Genomic DNA, 25,685 nt, shown 5'->3' with positions numbered 1-25,685 from the left:
TTCTCAGGATATATTTACTTAAGGCAGATCACACCCCTTTTTTTGTAGCTCTGTATTGTTTGGCACGTTTTGTGTCCTGACACCCAGTAACTATTTGGTAAATAAATGATATATTTTGAGAAAAATTTTAGTATTTAAATTCAAGAGAAGGAAGCTCTATCATTATTTCTCACTACAGTTGGTGAGACTAATTTGCTATTTACATTGCTATTAGGTTCAAGTTTGGGATACACATACACAAAAGCTTGAACTTCTTTTGGAAAATTTAGCCTCAGAATTTTAACTTGTGAAAATGAGCCATAAATTGGGTTTATTTATAAAAGTGCCTTCACACTTTACTTGGTGGATTTTACTTTGTTGAGGAATCACCCATCTATTGAATGACTGTACTAACACACAAAGATGCCAAAATATAAACTACCAACTAGAGAGTTGTATGTTTTTTTTCAATAATGCAAAAACTTTACACTATGTTACTGAAAAAACAGATGTCCTGGTACAGAAGTGGAAGCAGAAGTGTAAAAGAGAGAAAAGGCCTTTGCTTTCTTTCAACTTAACAAATGGTTTATTCTTTCCAAATACAGATAGCTAGGCTTTGTTTGTTTTATGATTTACAAGTACCCTCCCATTTCCAGAAATGATTTGGCAACTATAGAGTGAACAAGACAATGTTTAAAAAGGTGAACAATAGCAAGGTATACTAATAATGTGTAAGATTAGGACTGAAGACTGTATCAGTTAACTCTTGCTATGATAATGCTGTGTAATAAGCCACCGCCAAACTCAGTGACTTAAAACCATCACTATCTATTCTTACACTGTGTCTATACAGTGGCTACAGTAGCTCTGCTTCATTCATGATCATTCCAGGGCTTAGGATGGAAAGGGGGGCACATCTACAAGAAGGAGGCCTTCTCTTGCTGATGACAGAGACATAGGAAGGCAAGAAGGGACATACCATGCCCATTAAGGTCTTGTTTGGGAATGACGTACCATCACTTCTGCACACCTTCCATTGACCAAAGCAAGCCATTTGCCAAACTCAACATCAGTGAGGCAAGGAAATACGTGCTGTTTCTGTGAGATTAAGGCAAAGGTGGCTTTTCAAAATACTGTTGGGGTAAGGGAATGCAGAATTGTGACCAAAAATTTATCTACAACAGGGAATATTATCATACTGCTGTCTAATGTCCATTATGTCACCCCAGCCTCTTTCAATTCACCAAATATATTCTCTTTACACTAATTATTCATTCTGCTTGGAATTACTACCCCCTTATATTTTCCCTTATATCTCCTTACCTTCTATAATGTAAACTCCGAAAGGCAATTTTTTGGGGTCTATTTTTTTTACTGATGGTGGTTTCTTATCTCTTGGATGACATCGACTGCTTAAGTATTTGGATTTGTGCATCAAAGAAGTCTTACAGATCAAAACTCATTGTAAATTCTTAATCCTTTTTTCCATATGATAATCTTATTCAGATGTTTCAAACCACAGTAAGCTTAAGTAGTTGAGCAGGGAGATACTGTTTTGGAAAGACAGTAATCTGGATAAAATTTATTAACCAGAGGCTCTATTTCCCTCCACAATAGTCCCTGATTCAATCCTTAAAATATCTTGGGTTTATTGACAACCAAGGCTACATGCTCCATTGAAATGTCTTAGGATCCTCCAATATAGCTTGTTAATTGTGCAAGAGTATTCCATATGGCAAGAATTACTTGTTTCTCTTAGGAAGCTCAGCTTATCCTATGGACTGAGTTAGCATCTCATATCTAGAAGGCAAATATTTATTCATTATAGCATTGATTTCCACAGTTTAAATTCAACACACAACAGAATTTAAGATTTACATCTAAGACATTATCTACAATAAGAAAATGTTCTGACATCATAGGATGTTTCAACTAGGAGATATTCTTTAGTTTTCTGTCTTTAAACATTTATTCATTCATTCAATAAACATTTCTAAGTATGCACCATGTGCCAGACACTGTGCCATGCCTCAAAACACAAGGATAAATGCTTCAAGGAGCTTACACACTAATGGGTAGACAGACACAAACAGATAATTACCATGGAGTATGATCTGTGCTAGAATGAAGATGTATATAGAGTTCCACTGAATCTTCAGATAAATGCAGCTCAAGGTGGAATAAGGGATTCAGGGAGATTTCATAGTAGAGATGAATTGTGAGCCAATTCACGAAAGATGATTAAGACATTTGCACAGCAGGAAAGGGGTTAGAGTGGGGATTGGAGTGAGGGTAGAAGTTTGAATACAAAGGATAGAGTGCATGGATAGTTATAGAAATGTATGAAAATAGCAAGTTTGGGGGAACTATAAGTCATTCCTCAAACTTACCATCTCAGAGAGATAATACCTGACCATAGTTTTTATGGTTAAGCAACAGCTTTATTGAAATATAATTAACCATAATATACTACCTTAAAGTTCATCCTTTTGAAGGGTACAGTTCAGTGGTTTTTAGTGTATTTACAGAAGTTAGTATATTCACACAGCAACCTACACCTACTATCTAATTTCAGAACATTTTTATCACCCCAAAAAGAAGTCTTACACCCATTAGCAGTCACACTCCATTTCCCCCCATCCCTTAACCCCTGGAAGCTACTAATCTACTTTGTTTCTATGAATTTGTGCATTATAGATATTTATGGTATTATACAATATGTGGCATTTTGTGACTGGCTTGTTTGACTTAGCATAATGTTTTCAAGGTTCATCCATGTTGTTGAACATGTCACTCCTTCTATATTGCTGAATAATATTCCATCATATGGCTATACCTCTTTGTTTATCCATTTATCGGTTGGTGGACATTTGGGTTGTTTCCACTTTTGAGCTATAATGAATAATGCTGCTAGGAACATTTGTGTATAGGTTTTTGTGTGTATGTATGTTTTCATTTCTCTTAGATATACACCTAGGAGTGTAATTGCTGGATCATATGGCTTAACATTAACATAATCATATGTTTAACATTTGGAGAAATTGCTAAACTGTCTTCCAAAGACAGTTTATGTTAATAGTGCACCAGCAAATGTATGAGAGATCCAATTTTTCCACATCCTTGTCAGTGTTTGTTATTGTTTGTCTTTTTTATTTCAGCCATCCTAATGGAGTTGAAGTGATAGCTCATTGTAATTTTGATTTGCATTTCCCTAATGACTAGTGATCTTGAGCATATTTCCATGTGCTTTTTGATTATCTGTATGACTTCTTTGGAATAATGTTTATTTAAGTCCTTTGCTCATTTTAAAACTAAGATGTCTTCTTGTTGTGGTTAGAGTTCTTTATATAGAGAGAGTTTTGCAGAGAGAGATTTCTCTCTCTCTATATGTCATTAGAGTTCTTTATATATGTTAAATACGGTCCTTTTTTGAATAGGTGAGTTAGAAGATTTTTCTCCCATTCTGTGGGTTGTCTTTTCACTTTCATTTCATTTATTTTTAAGCTTCAAATAAATGTTTTTGTTTTTCAAAATAATCATATTTAAGAGCCATACATTTATGCCAAAGATGATACAGTACTCAAAAAATAATTATGAGACTCTAATTTTGAACTTCTTTCCTGAACAAGTTATGAATCACAGTAGAAAAATCACTCAATTCTTTATTATATCACGATGTTTTTGACTCAAGGCTATGTTGTTCAATCTGATCATTATATAATTCATTAAATAGAATAAGAGGTATCAGTTACTACTTTTGTCAGATACTATACATATCTAAGTTATTCAAATTTTATTTCTTCCCACTTTTTTGATAGTGTCCTCTAAAACAGAAAAGTTTTCTAAAATTTTGATGGAATCCAATTTATCTATTTTGAATTGCTTATGCTGTCAATGTTATATCTAAGAAACCACTGCCTGATTAAAGTACATAAAGATTTATTCCTATGGTTTCTTCTAAGAGTTTTGTAGTTTTAGATTTTACATGATCTATGATCTGTTTTGAGTTAACTTTTATATACAGTGTGAGGTAGGGGTCCAACTTCATTCTTTTGCATGCAGGTATTCAGTTGTCCCTGCACCATTTGTTGAAAAGATTATTTTTTTCTTCATTACTATGGCTGGCACCCTTGTTGAAAACCAACTGATCGTATATGTCAAGGTTTATTTCTGTATTCTCAATTCTATTTCATTGGTCTATATGTTTACCTGTATGCCAATACCCACCACATTTTCTTCTGATTTTTAAAAATAGACAGAGAAATACATTCCACCACTGCCTTTAATAAGCTATTCAAGAGGAAAAAAAGACCCAAGGGTCAAAAAAAATTAATCAATTATTTTTCCATCTGAATTTAATAACTGAAAATCATTTTCAGAGTTGGAATAACAGGTCATCATATTCTATTTAAAAAGTTCTTTTATACTGATGGATCTTTTTCCTCACCCACAAAAATTTCCTGGAAGTTATATTTTTAGAATCACATTATAAATTCCTGCCTTTAATATGCATTTATTGAGGACCTACCCTTTGTAAGGATAGGTAATCTAAACGCTTCAGAAATTAATTTCTAAGGTTAATAACCATGTCTGTAACTGTATATATGAATGTATGTGTAGTGTATTCATCTTCCACATCAATATTTTATGTATTTTACTTTACGTCTGCCATTTACTGGCTGTGCACCCTTGGGGAAGTTACATAATTTCTTTGACTCCTAGTTTCCTAATACCAAGAGTATACGCTCATTGAGTTCTTATAAATATTAAATGAGAAACACATGTAAAGATTTTAGTAGAGCATCTGATACACAGAAGAATTTAAAAAGCTTAGACTAATAAACCATTATTAGGTATAACATCTTGTACTGGAACAGTAAGGAAAGTATTGAGATTTGTCATATTCTCTCAGAAACTACTTTTAAAAAAAGCCTTAGCCATTAGTATTAGTAGGAAATGTTCAAAAGTATCTGTTGACAAAATGTAATTTGCCGGTGTTAAAGTGAGAAACTAGAAAAGGACAATAAGTAATTCCTAGAGATAGTTCACCAAAAAATTGTTAATTTTTCCTCCTAGCTATAACTTTGTTCCATACTCACATGAAAAAGCAGAAAAAAGGGTTGGCAGAAATTCAGTTAATTTCTGATTTAGTCATTATTTGCTGACTTCTTCCAAGGCTGTTCATTTCATCTTTCTATTAAAAAGATGGCTTTCTAAGCAATTTAACAGGGTAAAAAAACTAAAATACGTGGGCAATAAGCATGGTGGATAAAATATTTGACAGCACACATCCAAATGTGCTGTACTTGAATTTCAGCTCTAATTTACTGATAAATAAAAGTTTTCTAGTGTCTCATCTTTCCCACTAGTTATAACATAGTTTTATTTCTTAAAGAAGTTTCCTAATGTGGATATTTTCTAAGGGAAGACCATAGTAGACATCAGCTGCATTTTGGTTGTCAAGCACTCGTTTTTCCTTCTTCTGCTAATAACACCTTGATTTCTTTTGGGGAATCACATCTTTTGGGGGATTGTCCTTCTTCTACAGAAGGGACATTCCCAAGCCAAGAGGTAATATATATGACTCAACTTAGACCAACTAGATTATTTTTCTGGATTTTGGACCTTGAATGACATGATGTAAGGATGGAATGAAGGGCTGAATTGAATCATGCCTATAGCAACACATGGACTGAACTATGAATTAAAGCCATTCCTTCATTTTTACTGTATATGTGCCTTGAAGTGCCCCATTTCCTGTATTTTTTAAGTCCGGTTCCTGAGTGTTCCCTTTCTTTTCTATGTGCTTCCAATAAATGACTGCATTTTTGTTACTCAAAGGCAGTTTCTGTTACTTGCAATTTCAAGAACTCTCAGTGATACAGTCTGTCTCCAGCCCTGCCCATTCCCAGACCCTCCAAAAGAAGTAGGCTCCACAAGTGAGTTTTCCATATGTATTTGTTGATCTCTTTAATCTCCCCCAAATGCTCACCCTTAAATTCTCTTGAAATTCTCCTATTCCTTTTAAGTCCCAGAATCTCTTAAAGTGTTCCAGAACTCTCCTTCAAAGGATTTATTAAGACCTTGTAGGATAGGAGAAAGTGACATTTGATAATGATAGAGAAAATCACAAAATCCTTCTTCCACTTCCATCCTTCAGTTATTCAATAAATATCTATTGAGGACCTGCCATGCCCTGTCCTAGATACTAGAAATACAAAAATGACTAAGACAGAGTCTTGTTCCCTAGACAGCCTGGAGTCTACTAGGGGAGATAAAGCCCACAGAAATAACAGTAATGCCATAGAGAGTGTGATAAGAGCTATAATTGAGGTACAGATCAAGTGCTTGAGGAGCACAAAGGAGGGAAGATTAATTCAGGCTGGAAGGATTGGGGAAGATTTCAGGGGAGGAGATGAAATTTCAAGCTAACTAATCCTCCTGTAAGTGCCCAGTGGCCAATTATCTCCATGAGATGGAGTTTGCAAAATTAAGCCTGACCTGTAGAAGTTAGTTTATTTTCTCTTAGCATGGCATATTACCGTTTCCAAGGTTTATGTCTTCTTGGGCAATGTACTAAATTGCTTAGGACAGGACGGAGTAAATATGGATGTCAAATCTTGCTGGTCTGTGCCTAATATGTCTGGGGCCTGGTGTTTGCATCTTTTTAGTCAGTGGGACTAAATGACAACTGACCATGGCCTATATTGGGGCCACCGTGTTTCTTAGCAAGCTTTAAATATGGTTTAAAATTAACTACCAGCTCCTAGAGCTGCTTGGGCTTATTTTCTTTAAATGGAGACAGTAGCAAGGATAGAACCTGCAAGTTGTTTTCAGCTGCCTTGAAAAAGATACTCATTTCATATTCTTTTATGTCCACATCTTCCTTTTTTCCTGCCCACATAGTGAAGCCAAATTTCTTCTTCAGAAGCCAAATTTCTTCTTCATTTTAGCAGAGAAAGGGTGTTCTGAATTAATCTAGGACAGACAATCAGTCTGACAGAACAGGCTTGAAAAACTTATTACTGCTCGTGGCCATACTTGTAGGGATTTTGCGTGAAATGTTCCTTTCATGCTGGTAACCTCTAAGATGTGAGGGAGCAGCGTTATTTGGAACACAAAGTGTTGTGTACCTAGGTGACAATGAATTCATCTATCCAGCCAGAGAGAATAAAATTGAAAGAGGAAAAGCCACTTATTTTTTAAAAGTTTCGTTTTTTTTTTTTTTAAGAGAGTAGTTCAATTTGATCAAATAAGTTGCCCAATGACCCCTCCCCCTGCCTACAAAATTCACATTCTGGACAGTGTTTACATTAGTCTTCCACTGGGCAAGAGAAAAGAGAAAGAATGGAAGGTCACTGCTTCTTATTGACCTGGGGAGAAAGACATTGGAAATCCTTGGTTTATTGAACCCTGATGTGTGTGCACATACTAGTGAGGAACCTAGAGGGGCTCACATTCCCAGAAGCTCCTTGGGAATGACATAACACTCCTCTAGAAATAGGCAGAAAAAGGAAAGAAGGCTTCATTAGGAATTATAATGCTGCCCTATTTTTCCAACATCAGCGTCCCGAATTTTCTGCTCAGTTCTGTGATCCCTCAGAATGTCCTAAAGATCTTTGTCATACATGGGAAATGGTGAACATGGAAAAGGCAGAGAGTCTTCAGACCTATGACCCTTTACTTGTTCCCAATGCTCATTGGGGAAAAGGCTACTTTTGAAGTTTATCTGATAGAGCACAGGAAAATTGCTTGGGCCCAAAGAGTGCATACGGATTTGCTATTATGCGTTGGATTGGGTCCTCCAAAAATATATATGTTGGAGTCCTAACTGCCAGTACCTCAGAATGTGACCTTATTTGGAAACTAGTTAAGATGAGGTCATCCTGGAGTAGGGTGGGCCCCTAATCCAGCATGGCCTGGTGTCCTTATAAGAAGATGACCACATGAAAACAGAGACACACAGGGAGAACACCGCAGGATGAGGGAAGTAGAGGCTGGAGTGAGGCAGCTGAAAGCCAAGGAATGCCGAAGACTGCCAGCAACCACCAGAAACTAGGAAGAGGCAAGGAATGATTCCCCTTCAGTTTTCAGAGGGAGCATGGTCCTGCTGGATCTCAGACACCTAGACTCCAGATTATACAGAAGATAATAAACTTCTTTTGTTTGAATCCACTCAGTGTGTGGGATTTTGTTACAGCAGCTCTGGGAAACTAATACATTTGCTTATCACTCTCATATCCTGTGCTTTGTTGACACCTGTGACACAGACACGCAGGTTCATGGACCCCTGTACACCTGTCTCCTCTTCACCATTAGGCTCGGGGCTCCCTAGAACTATGTGCATGTCCTAAGTTAGCTATATGCTTTCCTACCTCCATGAATGTGTTTTCTTTCTGGCACAGCCAGGACCCAGGATCCTGGCTTGCTCATCATTCAAAGTCAGCTTTGACTCCCCTTGAGAACAAGTGTGACTTAGTGTGAGTGAGAATAACTTTGTCCTCCCAAGTCGTTTCTTTGTACCAGCCTCTGCTTGCCATTGAGCTAGCTCACTGCATGTCTAATTTCTCTCCATATTATTACTTTAAAAGTAAAGACTTTTTTGGTTCATTTTGTATCTCTGAAAGGCTTGCTTCTCAAATTATGGTCCTCAAACTAGGAGCATTGGATCAAAGAATCTCAGGCCCCATCCCAGACCTCTTGAATCAGAATCTTCATTGTAACAAACTCCAGTGAGATTATGCTCCCGGTAAAATTTGAGAAACACTCTCCTAGAGGACCTTGGGATACCAGCTACTGTTAACTGAATGCATGCTTCCCTTCCTTCTGCTATATTGCTGAGCATTAGTCATCTGAACAATTATATTAACGATTCTGAGAGGTAGGTATTATTACTCCCCATTATATACATGAGAAAATTAGAGAGAAGGTGGACTGGAAATTGTGGGGAGATCTCCTACCTCTCTTCCCAGTTGAACACAACTCCTGTGACTTGACCTACCTAGTGGTTTTTCAGTCAACAATCATAACTCTCCTGGGAGTTGTAATTTCTGGGGAACATCTGAGCATCTGTCACAGAGACAGGCCTCTTTTTGCTATTTCAACACTAGTTGATGAACTCGTATCTCTCCAGACACTACATCAAAAAAGGGTTCCATGGAAACACTTAATCTGGGAAATGCTACAAATTACACAGCCTTCTTGAATATTAATAGTGCAGAGTCACCATTAAAGGCTTTATTACCTGACCTCAGTAAATATACCTACTTAACTGTTTAACTCCCATTTTCCCAAAAGTTTATTTGGCTCCAAATTGAGGTTGTGTAACAGCCATTAACATTACGTGAAACACGCTTTGGTTTAAAATGGGATGTTAATGACAAAGGGAGATCAAGATGGAGACTCCATGGATTTTTTTTTTTTAATTCAGAGAGAAAGAGAGGGAGGGTAGGGAGAGGATATTCCTCTCCTGCTGTTAGCTTCCAAGTGGATGTTTTCTCAAAATCAAAATCAGATATCAGCATGTAGGAAGGGAGCTAGGGAACAGCAAGAGCTTCTGAACCGCTGGGAAGGGTGGTTCATTTCTCTATGCATTATCTAATATCAGAAAGCCCTCCCTAGCATCTTCTCTTCCAGGCTGTAACTCAAGACAAAGATCTTTGACAAAATCAAGTAGGACGTTAACTCTGAAGCGCACTGGGAAGACAGAGTGCACATTAAATCATACTTACTTTTAAAAATGGACACTGAGGTCGTGAGCTTCACACATGGGGGGCAAAATACTGCAAAGTAGCAGGATATTGCCATGCAAAGGACATTAATTACCCATCAGGAGGTTGCTGGGGAGAGGGAGTAGAAAGGCTTATGCACTTGGCTATCAGGGAAAATCTCTTTTCAAGGATACTTTCGCTCTTGAGATGAAGGACTGCATCAAGAGCCTTTTTGCTTTGGCTGGGCTTTTGATAGTTCTGAGGGTAGATTTATTTGGATTTTTGGTGCTGATAGAGAGCACGTCTCTATCCACAGTGCTGCTCAGGACTCTGGCAAGCAATGCCATCATTCTCTGGAGTTTTGTTTTGTTCTGAAGATTTTATTTATTTATTTATTTGTGTGCTTGCTTATTTATTTATTTGAGAGAGAGAGAGAGAGAGAGAACACGAGCAGGGCGAGGGGCAGAGGGAGAAGCAGACTCCCCGCTGAGCAGGGAGCCCAATGTGGGGCTTGATCTCGGGACTCTGGGATCATGACCCGAGTTGAAGGCAGCTGCTTAACTGACTGAGCCACCCAGATGCCTACTGGAGTTTTTAATCAAGGTCAGGCATCCTTTTAATGCAAATCTAGGGCAGCAGTTGACTGCTGTCTGTGTGCTTACAATGGAAATGACAGGATGGGGTTTTCCAGATATTTTTGTTATAGAAAGAAAAAGGATTTGAGATTGGTTGTTTGGAAACAGAAATACCTTCCTGAAGCTCCTCTCTGTGAGGACATGGACACAATACATGAAAGCAGGCAAATAGGAAGTGCTACGTAAGTTTTCCAGTAAAGCCCATAGATTTTTTTTTCATAGTGCCCTGTAATCTCATCTTCCCAAATTATTTGCGGCTACTATTCTGCCTGGCTTTACTCCAGTGTCCCCTCTGTCTGGAATGCCTTGGCCCCCATTTCTGCCGACTGAAATCACCCATTTTTTTCAAGGTCCTGTCAAACTTGTCCTTTTTTGAGAAGGATTTCCTGATTGCCTCTGGAGAAACAAATGCTGGCAATGAGTCTGAATCATATTCTGAAAGGAATGGCACTTCTAGAACATGCTACTGAACTCTAGGAAGTAACATCATTGCTTAAGTGAAGATCTGAGGGAAGATTCCTTTGGACTTCTAATGAGAACATCCTACTTGGTTCACGACCAAACCCTGCAGTCAAGCAGTGTTGTCTCCAAGAGAAGGTTAGCATTTTATGGGACCTAAAGGGTAGAAGGCCGACCACTCTGTCTAGTTCACTCAACTCTGAACCCTTTTGGGAGAGCGCCTGGCACAAGGCAGACATGCCTTAACCCTCTGTGGAATGAAGGAATGAAGGAATGAAGGAATGAAGGAATGAAGGAAGTGTATATTGCTTCTGCTTTCCAGATTGTGTATCTTTGTTTGGGACCTGGCTAATCTGGTGCCCCTGATCCTGCTACTTACCCCCACCCTGCCAGAGCAGGCAGGGAAGGGAACTATCAGCAGTGAAGGTGCCTGCTCTTGCATTCTCCTTCCAAAGCATTGGTTCTCAATTGGGACTGTCCACAAGAACCAGCTAGGGAGCAATATATTGACATGGCCTGGGCCTCACCTGCAGAGATTCGGGCTTAATTATTCTGGGTTAAGGCTCAATTATCTGGGGTTTCAAAAGCTCCAAAGTGATTCTAACGTGCACCAGGCTGAGAACCACTGCTTAAAGGGAAGTAAGCATTTTCACATCCATTTTTATGGAAGGAAAAATCAAGAGTTTCAGCTCTCTGGGATTGCCTGAAAACTAGTATTTTGATGTGATGTAGCTACATGGGTTAGGAATATACCGGAGTCGAGATTCTCTGTGCCAGGCACGGAGTATTAAACAAGACAGTATGGAAACTGCTATTTAACAAACAAGGATGCTGTCATAGTAAGTGACTGCTGAGGAGGTGTATGTGTGTGGGTAGATGAGGGGGTGGCATGAACAGGGGTGAGGGAGGGCAACCACATCACAGAGGTCAGGCTCTTGCTAAGAGGGGTTGTTTGAACTGAGATGTGAAAGACAGAACTGGCCGAGCAAAAATCTAGGAAAAATGTTCAGATCAGAGGGAATGGCAAGTGCAAAGGCCCTGAGGCAGTAGTGTGTTGGAGGAATTGTGAGCCAGAGAAGAATGGTGAGAAATGAGTTCAGAGCTGTTAATCTGATTAATTCCCTATTTATTTCCTCAGCAAATGAGGTCATTTTTTCTTTAAAAAAATTAACCTTCTTCTTAAAGTCTCTATAATCATATGCTACTCTCCAGATATGTTCTGCAAAACTGGGATGTCCTTCACCCTTTCTGGTTTACCAACCATAGTCCACATTCTCTATGTCCTTCAAGGTCCCATTCAATTGCCACCAACTTTAGAAAGCCCTCCATGATCATTCCTGATGGAAGCAATCTCTCTCCTCTTTAAGCCACCACAGCCCATTACCTTCACCTTTCTAATGGATGGTAGCTCTTTGTCTTATGTATCTTTCTCAGCCTGTTGTCTTTCCCCTACTACCTGCCCCATGCTAGGATCTAACCCCAGTTTTGATTTATCCGGCAGTCCCTTGCTTTTAGCTCAGGGCTAGCCTTGCCTTATGCAGGGCTCAAACAATGTTTATGGAAGAGTTACTTATGTGCATTCAATTCCTTTCAACAAGAATAATAACAATCCGAAAAACCTAAGCACACACAGTAATTAAAGCAACAAAGAAAACTGTATTGGCTCTCTGCCTCTGAGTGTATTGTTGACTTGTAGACAATAGTTTCTGATCATTCACCTTTGGAAGAACATATTGCAATTCAAACGAAAAATGTCAACCCAGGCGGTTTTGGGAAAGCCAACTCATTTGTTGACTAAAAATGATCCACATAGCCAGAAATGAAGACCACAAGAAAATGAAATGCCATCATCTTAACTAACTTAAACAGATACTTGCAAGTAGTATAGAAGAGAACAGAAGGCAGAAAGATGAGAAAAAGAGCATAAATAAAAAGCACTGTGGATTCACTTGCCATGATCAGGGGTGTGAGACAGTGCACTATCGGTGGCCAGCCTGACTTCCACACCTGTGGATTCTTCCAAAAAGATTCCCTTCATGGGCAGGGACCCTATTATTTGATACTGTTTGATTGCCAAAACCGATCTATTTAATCCTACCACTGCCCTGAAGAATGGTCAGCATCATCCCATTTTTACAAACGTTGAAACTGACCTGCTCTTCTGGAGGTACCATGGCCTTGTGCATGAGGGAATGAGTTTTGGAGCTAATAACCTGGACTCTATTTCCAGCTCCACCCACTTGCTGTGTGATCCTGATCACACACAATGATATTATTATTATTATTATTTCTTCTTCACAACGTTGGGAGGGTGGGCCAAGTCCACATATGTAAAACACTAAGGACACTACCACATATACAGTCAGCATTCAGTACATGTTAACTTATTATGTAATGTGCCCAAGGCTGGCAGGTGCTAAGGCAATGATTGGAATTTAGGTGTGTGTAAGGGAAACTACTAGTCAGCAATGGTCTTACGCAAATGGAGTTAGCAATGCTGTTGGAAGTAGGAGAAATCACCCTAATTTTGCTCCCATATAACTTGAGTGTAACTGAATGATCAGACCATTTTCTTAGTACCCTTTCTTTCTTGCTTGTCCAAGCTAGAGCCCTTTGTGCTCACTTCAGCGGCACATGTACTAAAATTGGAAGGATACAGAGAGGATTAGCATGGCCCCTGAGCAAGGATGACATACAAGTTAGAACCCTTCGTTGAATAAGCAGGGCTGGAACACTATTAGAGCCCTCCATAAACAAGGCTGTATGTGCAAGGTGAAGTGTGTCCATTCCCTCCTCTGGATATTTGGGAATCAAGAATTCAGAGATTTCAAGGTTTGGTGGGGGAATCATAGACATTTTAGTATATTACAGATGAGCTCACACGTGCCAAGCAAAGGGTGAAGGCATGTCTTCTGCTAAGCTTCCATTCACCCACATTCCCTTGCTCCATGTATCTCCTATAGAGAAGGGGGATGGACTTAGAGGGACAGAACATGATTCTGTGAGTTCCCTCTAATCTGGGACTTCAATTTTGACACAATGAATGCCACGTGGTCCACTGAATCTCCCAAGATTCTGAAAGACCCTGGGACCACTGCTGTACTTGTGAATCAGAGGAAGTAGGAGTTGTTTTTGTGAGGTTTCTACTCCACCCCCATGAAATCATTCCTTTCAGTACATGCACTTATTGTCACATTTGCCACACTGCGCCGTACTTATTTATTTCTTGATTTTGTCTTCCTTTCTATGTTATGAGTGCTCAAGGGCATAGATACCGTATGTATCCAGCATATGGTAATGATTAGAATCTCCAGCTCAGAAGTCAGGTATATCCATCTGCAGCCCCAAGATGGCCATAACCTCTCCTTTCTTTGTTCAGATAAATCAAAGTATGGCTTACAATCTTTATGTTTGGGGGCAGTTTTCACCTGGTATAGGCGGGTGTCCCAGACTGCAAAATGTGACATGAATGTGCATATTTCTATTGAGAATTCAAAGCTTTATTAAATTCTCAGATGGGGGGGCATGGTTCTATAAGAAGTAAAGAAGTTCTGCTGCTAATTGGTTAAAATTGAGTTTAGGAAGGTTCTAGATTCTTCATAGCACTTTTTATAGTAAAGAAAAAAAGGGGATATTATATCCTCGATGTCTATATTAGGAGAATCTGTTCTTATACTCCTTTTATGCATTTCCAGTACAAATTCACTTAATATAGACTTTATCTGCTTCTTAAAATATCTTTTCCTCCATGATCATACACTGAGATATAATTTAACTGCCAAGCACCCTATAAAGCACTTGAAAGCATATCAGCTCCTTTAACCATCATAGTGATTCTCTAAATAAATATTAGTGTCTCTCCATTATAACGAAAAGGAAAATGGGACTTTGAGGTAAGACTGGTTCTAAAGCTGTCCATTTTTGCTTTTACCCCCTATGCCATAGTGACCTCATATTTGTTAGAGTTCTCTGTTTATGGATATGAGCTCATCCAGTCCACTGTTTGGTTTATAGAACATCTGGGTCTAGAGATGTCAGAATTCTACTTCAGAATTCAGCCTAGACACACATAGGAAGATCACTCTGAGACCCTCAGGTATTTTCCCTTTGAGTCAGAATGTTAACTTCCCTGAACAAATAGGTCTTGCTTTTATAAACAGATTTTGCAAGGGAGTTTAAATGATATCCCATAGACAATATATATTATATTGTTAGGTAAAAAGAGAAGAATATTTGAATACATTAAGGATTCTAATGAAAACATGAATCACATGTAAAACAAGAGAAAAGTTGCTTTCTAACAACACTTGGAAAGGCAAATGTATACCAAACTGATATTAAAAAAAGAAAGAAAAAAATTGAGAGAAGATAAATAGAACTAAGTTAGATGCAGACTAATCATGGTTTTTGGAACTCTGCTCTGACATATTAAACCGCAAAACTGAGTGCTAGAAGGGAGTTTTAGAAGGGAGGAAAGGTCATGATCTCTGACGTTTCCAAAATATATGTAACCAGAAAAAAAACTAGTCCTGTGTTTGTTGTCCAAGGAAAGCAAAGACCAGGAAAGAGCTTCTTTGACATGGAGTGTTCTCTTCTAACCCAAACCAAGACAACAGCATGAGTTAGTTCAATTTTGGGTGGGTGTTTTCCTGTATACCTAATGCTCACTAAAATTTCATGTCTTTAAACAGCAAATCTAACTTCAGAAATTTTTGTTGAAGAAATAATTATTTAAAAAAAAACTATCATGGCTTTGCATAAAGGATGTTGATTGCAGCATTGTTTATACTAGTACAATTAATTGTTGGACTAATTATTGATTAGAACCCAAATACTTGTTTATAGGGGACTAGTTAAATCTGTATAAAGGGGGGCTCTATGGTCATGTTCATGTAAAAAAAAATTAATTTAAATGTCTACAATGCATTAAGCTTAATATGTAAGTTAGAAAAAATGTTCAGGTTGACCCTTTTTGTGTGTAAAAATAAGTTAATATCAATATAATAAACCCATACACACATATGTACACACAAAATTTGTAAGGTGAAAACACACATGATATGTCTTTTTATCTGTGTGCTTTTCTGAATTATCCAAATTTTCTACAACAAGTTTCTGTTGGTTTGGTAATAAAAACAGAAATCATTAAAAAAAAATCAAAGACGTTGATCATTCACAATACGTACTACCATGTCTTAACCATCCCTATTCCTTTATGCAGGCCAAAAGGACACAGATATGCCTCAATTTCCATTAACAGGCAACTTAGGGAAAAGAACTTAACTGTATTATAATTTTTCCATTTAAGAAAAGACTGTTTTCATTATTCATACCCAGATGACTAGGACAGGGAAAAGAAGAGAGAAGCTGATGATGTTGATGCCAGTCTTCCAGATAATAATTATAACTATCCCATTTAGCACTGGAGTAACACCTAGGGCCTTCAAAGCTGTCTCTGAAATTATCTAATTAAGCAAAGTGAGGAAGACAATGACAAGAGTGGAAGATTTAATCTGAAAAGCACAAGGGGGCCTCTGGATACTGAGGAGAGGAAATCAACCAAGGGGTAGCAACGAGAGGGGCCAAATGAGACATTCAGTGCAAGGAAATATCATAATAAGCTTATAGAGGTTTTGAGGGCTGACAGCAAAAATCACAAATCAAAAAAGCGAAGGGGGAAAAAAGAATGATAAAATTAGTAGAAATGGAGGAAGGGAAAGCTGCTCCAAATTTTTACAAAACTATATTGCTTCTAGAATCCCACATCATTAATCCACTTAATTATGCTTTGTAGGTATCTGAATGAAGAACAATTCCTGTGGCCCTAGGACTCACATAATTCCACAAGCCTTAAACATCCGGCCTGCCAATCAGAATTACCGATGACATTTATCTCTGTGACAGAGGGAAAACATTAAACATACATCACAGATTCACATTCTTGGGGGAAGCCATAGAAGACAGCCAGCCCCCGCCTGTGATCAAATTTAAATGCACCGAGAAAACAAGCACATCTGAGGCTATCAAAAGGGCAAGTCTCAGGCATCCTAAGAGCAGAAGGTTATTCATCAGGAACTGAGGGAAAATGCTTAGGGGAAAAAAAAAAAGCTTATTTGGAACCTGATTGATCCAGTTCTTGTGAACACTGGTTTACTTCTTCACTTGATTACTGGCTCCAAATGGCCTCCTCCTACAATATATATTAATTATTCCAACTTAGGAAGATGTGTGAGCTGTTCCCTTGAAGTTCTTTCCAGGTTAGAAGGGGGGTGGTATTTGCAATAAGCCTCAATGAGGTGAGGGATCCAGAAGTGGGAGTGGTAGGAGCCAAGGCCATTTATGCACTGGGAAGTTGAAAGTCAAATTAGGTACACTTCAGTAGGCATAGGATGTAGAAATTTTTTAGAGTTGCTCCATTTTCCGTGACTTTCTATGACTTACTCTGTCTCCTTCAACAGGTTTAAAAGTGGGCAGTGATACCTGCCCATCCTGTAGACAGGCATCTCAACATTTTTTTTTTTTCTCCCTACCGAAACATGCAGACCTGCAGTTAAAATACAGCTGCCAATTACCGAGTGTAAGCTTCCTGGCCCCGAATTCACATATGTCAGAAGGCAGATGAGAAAAAAATGCAAGGCAGTAAACACAGACCTGTGTACTTTGATCATACCTGCAGACACATAGCCTTATTGCCTTTTTTGCTTTGGGGGGGGTCTTTTTTGGTGCTATACTGATCAAAAAGTATGAGATTCCTAGCTCTCTGCTTGGAATATTGCTCACTGCATTTCTGATATCTGACTTGAAACAGTAGTGGTGGGCTGGCCAGCTTGCATCACTGTAGTGGACATCAAGAACTTTAGGAGCATTTTCACCCGTGTTTATGAATTAAATATAAAGGGATTCATTTCTGCAAGATGCCCTATGGGGCATTCAAAGGTTCCTCGTTTGTAGTAATCATAGTCTATTTCATCTGTCCTTCTTTCCTCACTCTCTCCCTGCCCCCCCTTCTTCCTTCCTCCCCTCCTTGCTTTATTTACTTTTTCTTCTTATGCACAACCATTAAAGGTCTTTGATGCTGTGGATCAAAGGGGAGAAATATTCTGCCTAAGTCTTCACTTTGCTTTGCCTCTTGTATCCCACTGGATCTGCCTCCCTTCCATATATCTATTGGGATCTGACTCTGAAGTGTAAACTAATTTTGTCATTTGTTTAGACAAAATGACACTAGAAAATGAAATTCACAAAGCACATTCACAAGAAATAGAAATTAAAACAACTTCTGTATGCTATACAGCTTCATATGATCTGACTTGCCGTGTTTCTGTCTTCCCAGGTGATTGGGAGTTGGTCACAAGCCAAAGGAAGGCATACAGGAGAATCAGTTGCCTTCAAAACCTGTGTATTAGTTTCCTAGGGCTGCCATAACAAGTTACTATAGACTGGGTGGCTTAGAGCAACTTGAAATTTATTCTGTCACAATTCTGGAGGCCAAAAATCAGAAATCAAGGTATAAGCAGGATTGGTTCCTTCTAGAGGCTCTGAGGGAGGATTTATTCCAACCCTCTGCCCTAGCTTCTGGTGGCTACCAGAAATTCTTAGTATTCCTTGACTTGTAGTGGCATCATGCCAATCTCTGCCTCTATCTTCACATGGCCTTTCCCCATGTCTCTGTGTGTTCTTCCTTCCTGTATCTTATAAGGACACTCATCATTGGATTTAGGGCCCACCCTAAAACCAGAATGATCTCATCTCGAGACATTTAATTTCATCACCAAAGCCCATATTTCCAAATAAGGGCACATTCCACAGGTACAGGGGGCTGGGATGTAAACATATTGTGGGGAGGGGGAGGGTACTATTCAACCTACTACATTTGTTCTTGTTCTCTTTCCATCACATTACCAATGTTGAGCAAAAACAAAAACAAAAACAAAAGTCCTATAACATGCAGAGAGAATATGGAAGGATACAGTGTTCAGTCTTCTTTGTAAGCAAAGATTGGAAACATCCTAAGTGTCCATTAACAGGAGACTTGGTTAAATAAATTTGGTTCATCTACCCAAAGGAATAACATGCAGCTACTAAAAAGAACAAAGTAGGGCCTACATGAATTGAAATGGAAATAGCTCCAAAATATTTTGCAAAGATAATTAAGCAGATTATAGAACAAAATACATGTCATTAGCCCATAAAAAAGAAAAAAACTATAAACAACAAATCCACACAATCCTCCTTCTCGAGGAATTTCTCTGTTCTGATGTCAGTTATGTGATTCCAAGAAAGGGGACTGCCAATCAGTCTCTCAATCCCCTTTCTGGGCCATAAGACACAGATACCAGACAATCATAATATCTGCTAACCACAGTGATGGGATGGAGATTGGGGTGAAAACCAAGATGGCTAGTCAGAAGTCTTCCAAAGATGTTTAAAATTTGGATTTTGAGGCGAAAAAGTCTCTTGCCTGTTAGGCTCTGATTGAGTTTTCTATGACTGCTAGAACAAACTACCACAAACGTAGTGGCCTAATAGAACACAAAGTTAGTATCTCATCACTCCGTAGGTGAGAAGTATGACACAAGTCTCAAGGTGTCAGGGAGGTTGTGTTCCCTTCTGGAGCCTCTTTAGGAGAATCCATGTCCTCGCCTCGTCCAGCTAGCTCTTTCTACAGGCCATCCATTTCCTTGGCTCACGGTCCCATTCCTCCATCTTCAAATCCAGCAACAGAAGTTCAAATCTTTCTCACATTACATCTCTCTAATCTTGCTACCATCATTACATCTCCTTCTCTGACTCTAATTCTGCTACATACATCTTTCATCTTTTAAGGACCCTTGTGATTCCTTCGGGCCTACCCAGAAAATCCAGGATAACATCCATGGTTTAAAGTCAGTTGATTAACAATTTTAATTCTATCCGCAATCTTAATTTTCCTTTACCATGTCAGGCAGTATATTTGTAGGTTCAGGGGATGACAATGACATTGGTGGGTGGGCATTATTTTGTCCCAAATCTGGAGTAAATCCAGGTCGGCAGATAGCTATCCTCTTTAACACATGGAGAAAGCCCACTGAGGAGGGAAAAATGAAGCATTGCCAAGAGATAAATGAGAGAAATTAAGATCACCCTGTTGGATCTCCTTGATCTGGCCATTCCTGAAACCAATCCACCTCACTTCAGTAAGATTATGTAAGTGAAGAGATTCCTCCCATCTCTTTAAAACATTTTTGAATTGCATTTCCCTCAATTACAATTTAAAGAGTCCTAATTACTTGTGTGTGTGTGTATGTTTCATATGTATTTACATATGTCTAGAAACATCTAGAATTGCAGATAATAGAACTGGAGTGGCTGATATGAGGTAGCTTTCATTTTTGACTTAATTGTATTGTATGAATATTGTACAAAGGTATATATTACTTGTGTAATTTTAAAAGTGAAGAAAAAAATAAGAGACTGTTACATTAAAAGTAAGTTCATCCAGGGCTCCAAGGTCCAGCTTAAGGGGCAGAAACCTCCTATGTTTCTCTTTCATTTGGTGCTTTTAAATAGTACATGAGTCCATTGGAGAGCTCGTAATTACAAGTTGCTTCTTAGGTCCTGATAATATACTTTATCCTTTAAGAAAGCCATTTAGATGGGACTGCAGATGATCAAAGGCCTATGCTCAGAGAGACAAAGAACTTGCTGGCTTATCTCCAGAGACCGGACACGTCCCTGTCTGGGTCTGCACGGCAGGCCTTGAAAGCACAAGTTTGTCCTAGTTTTCTTTCTTGCATCTTCAGACTATAAATATGCATTATGGGAATCCAAGTTAAAAGAAAAAAGAGCAGAAACAAATGCCTGCATTTCCCCTAGCAAAACAAAGAGACAAAAGCAGCGGTGACTCCAACTGCATTAAAAAATGGGAACAAAGGTTTGTTAACACGTCACAATTAAGAACTCCGAAGAATTCTCCTACTGGACTTGGCGCAGTGGGATGGAATATGCTGGATCTTAATTCCCTTGTTTTCTCTTTGTGACAAGTCCTCATAGATAGAGAACCCGCCAACATGCACAGGGCAGTTTGGTGTCACTTCCCTAAAAGAGACCATCTGAGCGCCCTCGCAGAGGCATCAGGATTCAAATGTGGGCCTTTCTGGTGCCTGGGTCCATGATTCTCAATACCCAAAGGATATAAGAATCACTCAGGAACCTTGTTAACCACCCAGATTCTCAGATTTCTCCCTCCTTACCCCCCCTCCCCAAGATTTGGAATTTGGAGATCTGGGGCTAGGTCCAATACCATGCATTCCAACAGGCACCTTGCATAATCAGATGCAGGACAAATACACACATATTCTCTCTCTCTCTCTCTCTATCATGCCTCCTGCCCTTTAACTTGTTAAAGATTATCTCAGATTCTGAAAAGCAGAGATGTGGGATTACTTACACATATTTCTGACTGCCACTCTACTCTAATATCTCAGAGCATAAGGAACTGAGAATGGGAGGCATTTCAATGAGTAGACATTATTGCCCAGAGGTTTAAAAAACAAACAAGGAACCTCAAACTCTATTACAAAGAAAGTCAACAAAACTCAACTCTTCTATAGAGTTCTTCTATAAAGAAGTAATAATTTTTAAGATGTTAAATTCACCACGCTGTAGGCAATTATTCAAATTTCAAGGAAAGAATCAAACTCTATTGATCAAACCTTTCTAGACTCACATCAAGAAATTGCAGTGGGAGGCACAGTTTTAAGACCCTCTGTTTTCTGCTGAACCAGATGTTGAAAAACAATAGTCGAGTGTCTCGTCTATGGCTGAGCTGGACTTGACTCATTATTAAGTACCAAATAAGTAAAAGCAGGGCATCATTTTTACTCGCTCATTGTTCCCTCTATTCAAGAGAGTCTGCTGTAACTAAAGAATGGAAAGAATCAGAATGCAGCCAAAGGTGAGCTGGGTTCGGATATAGATCCTGCCTCAGTTAACTCTCCTACCTCCAGCACATCTGAGTCACTTTACCCAGCTCTGTCCCCCCAACCCCATAGCACTTACCTATTACTATATAATTGACTTACTTACTATAGCTACTCTTTATGTCAGTCACTTCCTCTTGAGAATGGGAGCTCCAAGAAGCTAAGAATTTTTGTCAGTTTTGTGCATAGAACAATGACCAGAACATATTAATGCTCATAAGTGAGAGAAGGAAGGAAGGAGGACTTTATAGTGGGAAAGAACAAAACCCTTGTAGAAAGAAGAAGAAATAAAAGATGCACAGAGAATGTGGTAGTCACCAGCCACATCTGGCTATTGACAATTTGAAAAGGGACTAGTCTGAATTGATACTGGATTTTGAAGACTTGAGACAAAAAAGAATGTAAAAGATCTCATTAGCAATTTTCTATGTTGAGTGCATGTTGATATGATAATGTTTTTGATATTATTAAAATCAATTTTACCCATTTCCTTTTACTTCCTTTAATTTGGCTACTAGCAAATTTAAAATGACATTTGTGAGTCATATTCATGGCTCACACTGTATTAAAAAAAAAATTTCCAGTAGACTCCATGCCCAGTGTGGGGCTTGAACTCACAACCCTGAGTTCAAGAGTCACATGCTCTACTAACTGAGCCACCCAGGCACCCCCATACTGTATTTTTATAGGTTAGTGCTGGAATTTCTCAGTCTCATCATTTCTTTTTCTTTGTTTTACTGCTACCTTTATTTTTTAACTTTTTATTTTGAACTAATTTCAGATTGACAGAAAATTTGCAGAAAATTATATAGTTAATGCATAACCTTCCCCCAGATTCCTAGTGTTAATATCTCATAATACTTTTAACTCAACTACAGACCTTATGCAAATTTCAACAATTTTCCTTTTAATGTCCTTTTTCTGTTCCAGAATCTGATCCAGGATCCCACACTGCATTTAGTTATTATGCCTCTTTTGTCCCCTTAAATCTGTGACAGTTCCTAGTTTTTCCTGGTCTTACAGCTATATATAAGTATTATGAGATATTAACACTAGGAAGTTGAGGGAAGAATATACTAAACAGATTTCTCTACTGCAGGACTTACCAGAGCCTTGTCATGCCGAAGTACATTGTGAAGGATGCCGGTAAATTGTGTTTCTCAACAGTATTTGAATTCCTTATTTTTTCCCAGTCTCTCATTATTATTTATTAATAATAATCCAGCTTTACTGAGATATAATTGACATATAACACTGTTTAAGTTTAAGGTATGCAACAAGACAACTTGATACATGTATATATTGCAAAATAATTTTCAAAATAAGGTTAGTTAACACTTCCATCACCTCACTAATGACCTTTGTGGGTGTGTGTGTGTTGAGAATATTAAAGATCTTAGCAACTTTAAAGTATACAATACAGTACTGTTGACTATAGTTACCATGCTGTCCATTAGATCCTCAGAATTTATTCATCCTGTAACTGGAAGGTTATATCCTTTACCAACATCTCCTCATTTACCCTACTTCCAACTCCTGGCAACCACCATTCTACTCTGTTTCTGTGAAATTGGCTTTTTCAGATTCCACATATAAGTGAGATCATACAGTATTTGTCTTCCTCTGTCTGACTTATTTCACTTAGCAGAATGTCCTACAGGTCCATCCATACTGTTGCAAGTAGCAAGATTTATTTTTTATGGGTGACTAATGTTCCATTGTGTATATATTTATATATGTAAATATAATATATATAAATGTAATATATACATATACATGCACACACATATATAAATGTGACCCACACACACTACATTTTCTTTATCCATTTATCTACTGATGTTTCCATGTCTTAGCCATTATGAATGGTGCTGCAATGAACACGGAAGTGCAGGTATCTTTCTGAAATTGTGTGACTCCTTTCTTTGAAGAGCATTTAATAAGACTAATGTTTCTCAAGAGCCATTTTGGGGATCACTGCCCAAACTTATCTAGTTAGTGGGGAAAAAGCAGTGTTCCTCAAAGGACATTCAGGACATGCTGCATGCAAAATCATAAATGTTTCCTTTTGGGGAACACTGCTGAGAAGTAGGAATTGTAACATAGGAAGTAGCATGTGTCCTCCATCAGCCACCTCAGGTCTTTCCCACTGTCTACTCAGGGTATTTGGGCTCATGTCCAATCAACAATTCTTCTCACAGATTTGCTCTACGAGGCTGAAGTCAGGAAGAGGAAAAAGGAGGGAGGAAAAAAGCAGGGTCCAACTTTGAAGTTGGTAATGCGTGCAAGAATAATCTCTGCACTGTGATAATGTCCAGGAAGAATGACAAGTAATGGGTAGAGGTTTCAGCTCAGGAATGAAATCTTTGGAGACATTTAAATATAAAAATTAATAAAGGGGCACCCAGCTGGCTCAGTCGTTAAGCGACTACCTTCGGCTCAGGTCATGATCCCAGGGTCCTGGGATCGAGCCCCACATCGGGCTCACTGCTCGGCGGAAAGCCTGCTTCTCCCTCTCCCACTCCCCCTGCTTGTGTTCCCTCTCTCACTGTGTCTCTCTCTGTGAAATAAATAAATAAAATCTTTTAAAAAAATCAATAAAAAGGTCTACAAAGAAGGCCCTTCACAAGACATTAATGTCATCAATTGAACTCATCTTGCTGTTGGAATGCTGTTCACTGAAACTTAGAGCCAGTTGGAACTGAGTAATTTGCTTAAAGACACTATTGATAACTGATAAATCTTTCGAAGGGTGAGGAGAGATTAAAATGTTTATCATTTACCACTTTACAATGTAAGCATGCTATTGTAGAAATGGCCTTCACTATATGGATTAACTCTTTTAATGCATATAAAGTTTTTAATGTAGACAACTTTCAAAAGATACAAATAGCAGACATTCAAATAACCTCTGCATTCAAATGATTGGTCCTGCTCTTTATCCAACCCTCAACCTTGCTCTAAAAAGCTATCAGTCATTCCTTCCCCGATGGGGCCACTGTTATGGAAAGAATAGGGTCCTGTCTGATGCAAGCTTCTCCCATAACTCATTTTCTCTTCCCTCCAATGTTATGTAGAAGTGTGGAAAATAGGAAAAAGAGTTAGTGTTTTGGAGCCAGGTATAGTTGTATTGGAATCCTCATTTCAAAATTTACTAGTTCTGTGTCCTGAACCACATGGAATTGCCAACATTCATATGGGTTTGATTGGTAAATGGCAATTTCACGTGGTTCAGTCTAACATCTAAACTTCTGAGCTTTGGTTTTCTCACTTAAAAGTGGGACTAATACTGCCTTTAATTGTGAAAATTACAGGTGTGTAAAGCACTTGACACAGTCCTTGAACAGAGTGGAAGCTCAGTAAATGGGAATTGTTATCATCATTCACTTAGAGTATATCCCACATATTCTTTCTTCCTCCTTCCTTCCCAGTTCAGTTACTGTCTTTTACTCACATGCAATCATTTTAATAACTTCCTTTTTCTCTCTTTCACCTCCTTCTTAACCATCTCAGAAATCTCTCTATACTGTCTTGCTCTCTTTCCATCCCTTCCCCCATACCCTCTGTCCACATGAGCAAAGGAAACTCATCACAACTAGTGAGTGTAAGAGTAATGGGGTAGGGGGAGACATACCCCTGTCAGTGATAAGACAGTCTAACATTTAGAAATACTATTAGATGTCATAAAGAACCTTTGCCATTAACCTCTAAGACCCTTCAAAGTCCCCAAAGCAGCTTTCAAAAATGTCCAAAGAAGTCCCTCTTACCATCTTTTCAATTGCTAATTAAAAACTGCTTTTCTTCAAGCATGGATTTCCAGATATATTTTAAAGATCATATTCAGTTTTGTAGCAACCTCTTAATTAATTATCTGGCATCTATGTTGTTCGTTGTAAATGCATACCATTTTAGTACTACAGGAGCTTTAGTAGGCTAGTCTT

At 38.5% G+C, this 25,685-nt stretch overlaps 1 protein-coding gene and 1 pseudogene across 2 annotated transcripts in view; one reads left to right on the top strand and one right to left on the bottom strand.

The window, feature by feature from the left end:
* Positions 1-25,685, bottom strand: part of SYNPR (synaptoporin) — a 302,749-nt gene that overhangs the window by 69,297 nt on the left and 207,767 nt on the right. The window lies entirely within an intron of this gene.
* LOC112834312 (U6 spliceosomal RNA) lies at positions 13,399-13,497 on the top strand (annotated as a pseudogene).

This window comes from Callorhinus ursinus, unplaced genomic scaffold, assembly GCF_003265705.2.
Source record: "Callorhinus ursinus isolate GAN/ISIS: 27379988/994484 unplaced genomic scaffold, GSC_fseal_2.0 scaffold15, whole genome shotgun sequence".
Taxonomy (NCBI): Eukaryota; Metazoa; Chordata; class Mammalia; order Carnivora; family Otariidae; genus Callorhinus; species Callorhinus ursinus.
The sequence above is the reverse complement of the archived record's forward strand: the minus strand, read 5'-3'. Positions and strand labels throughout refer to the sequence as shown.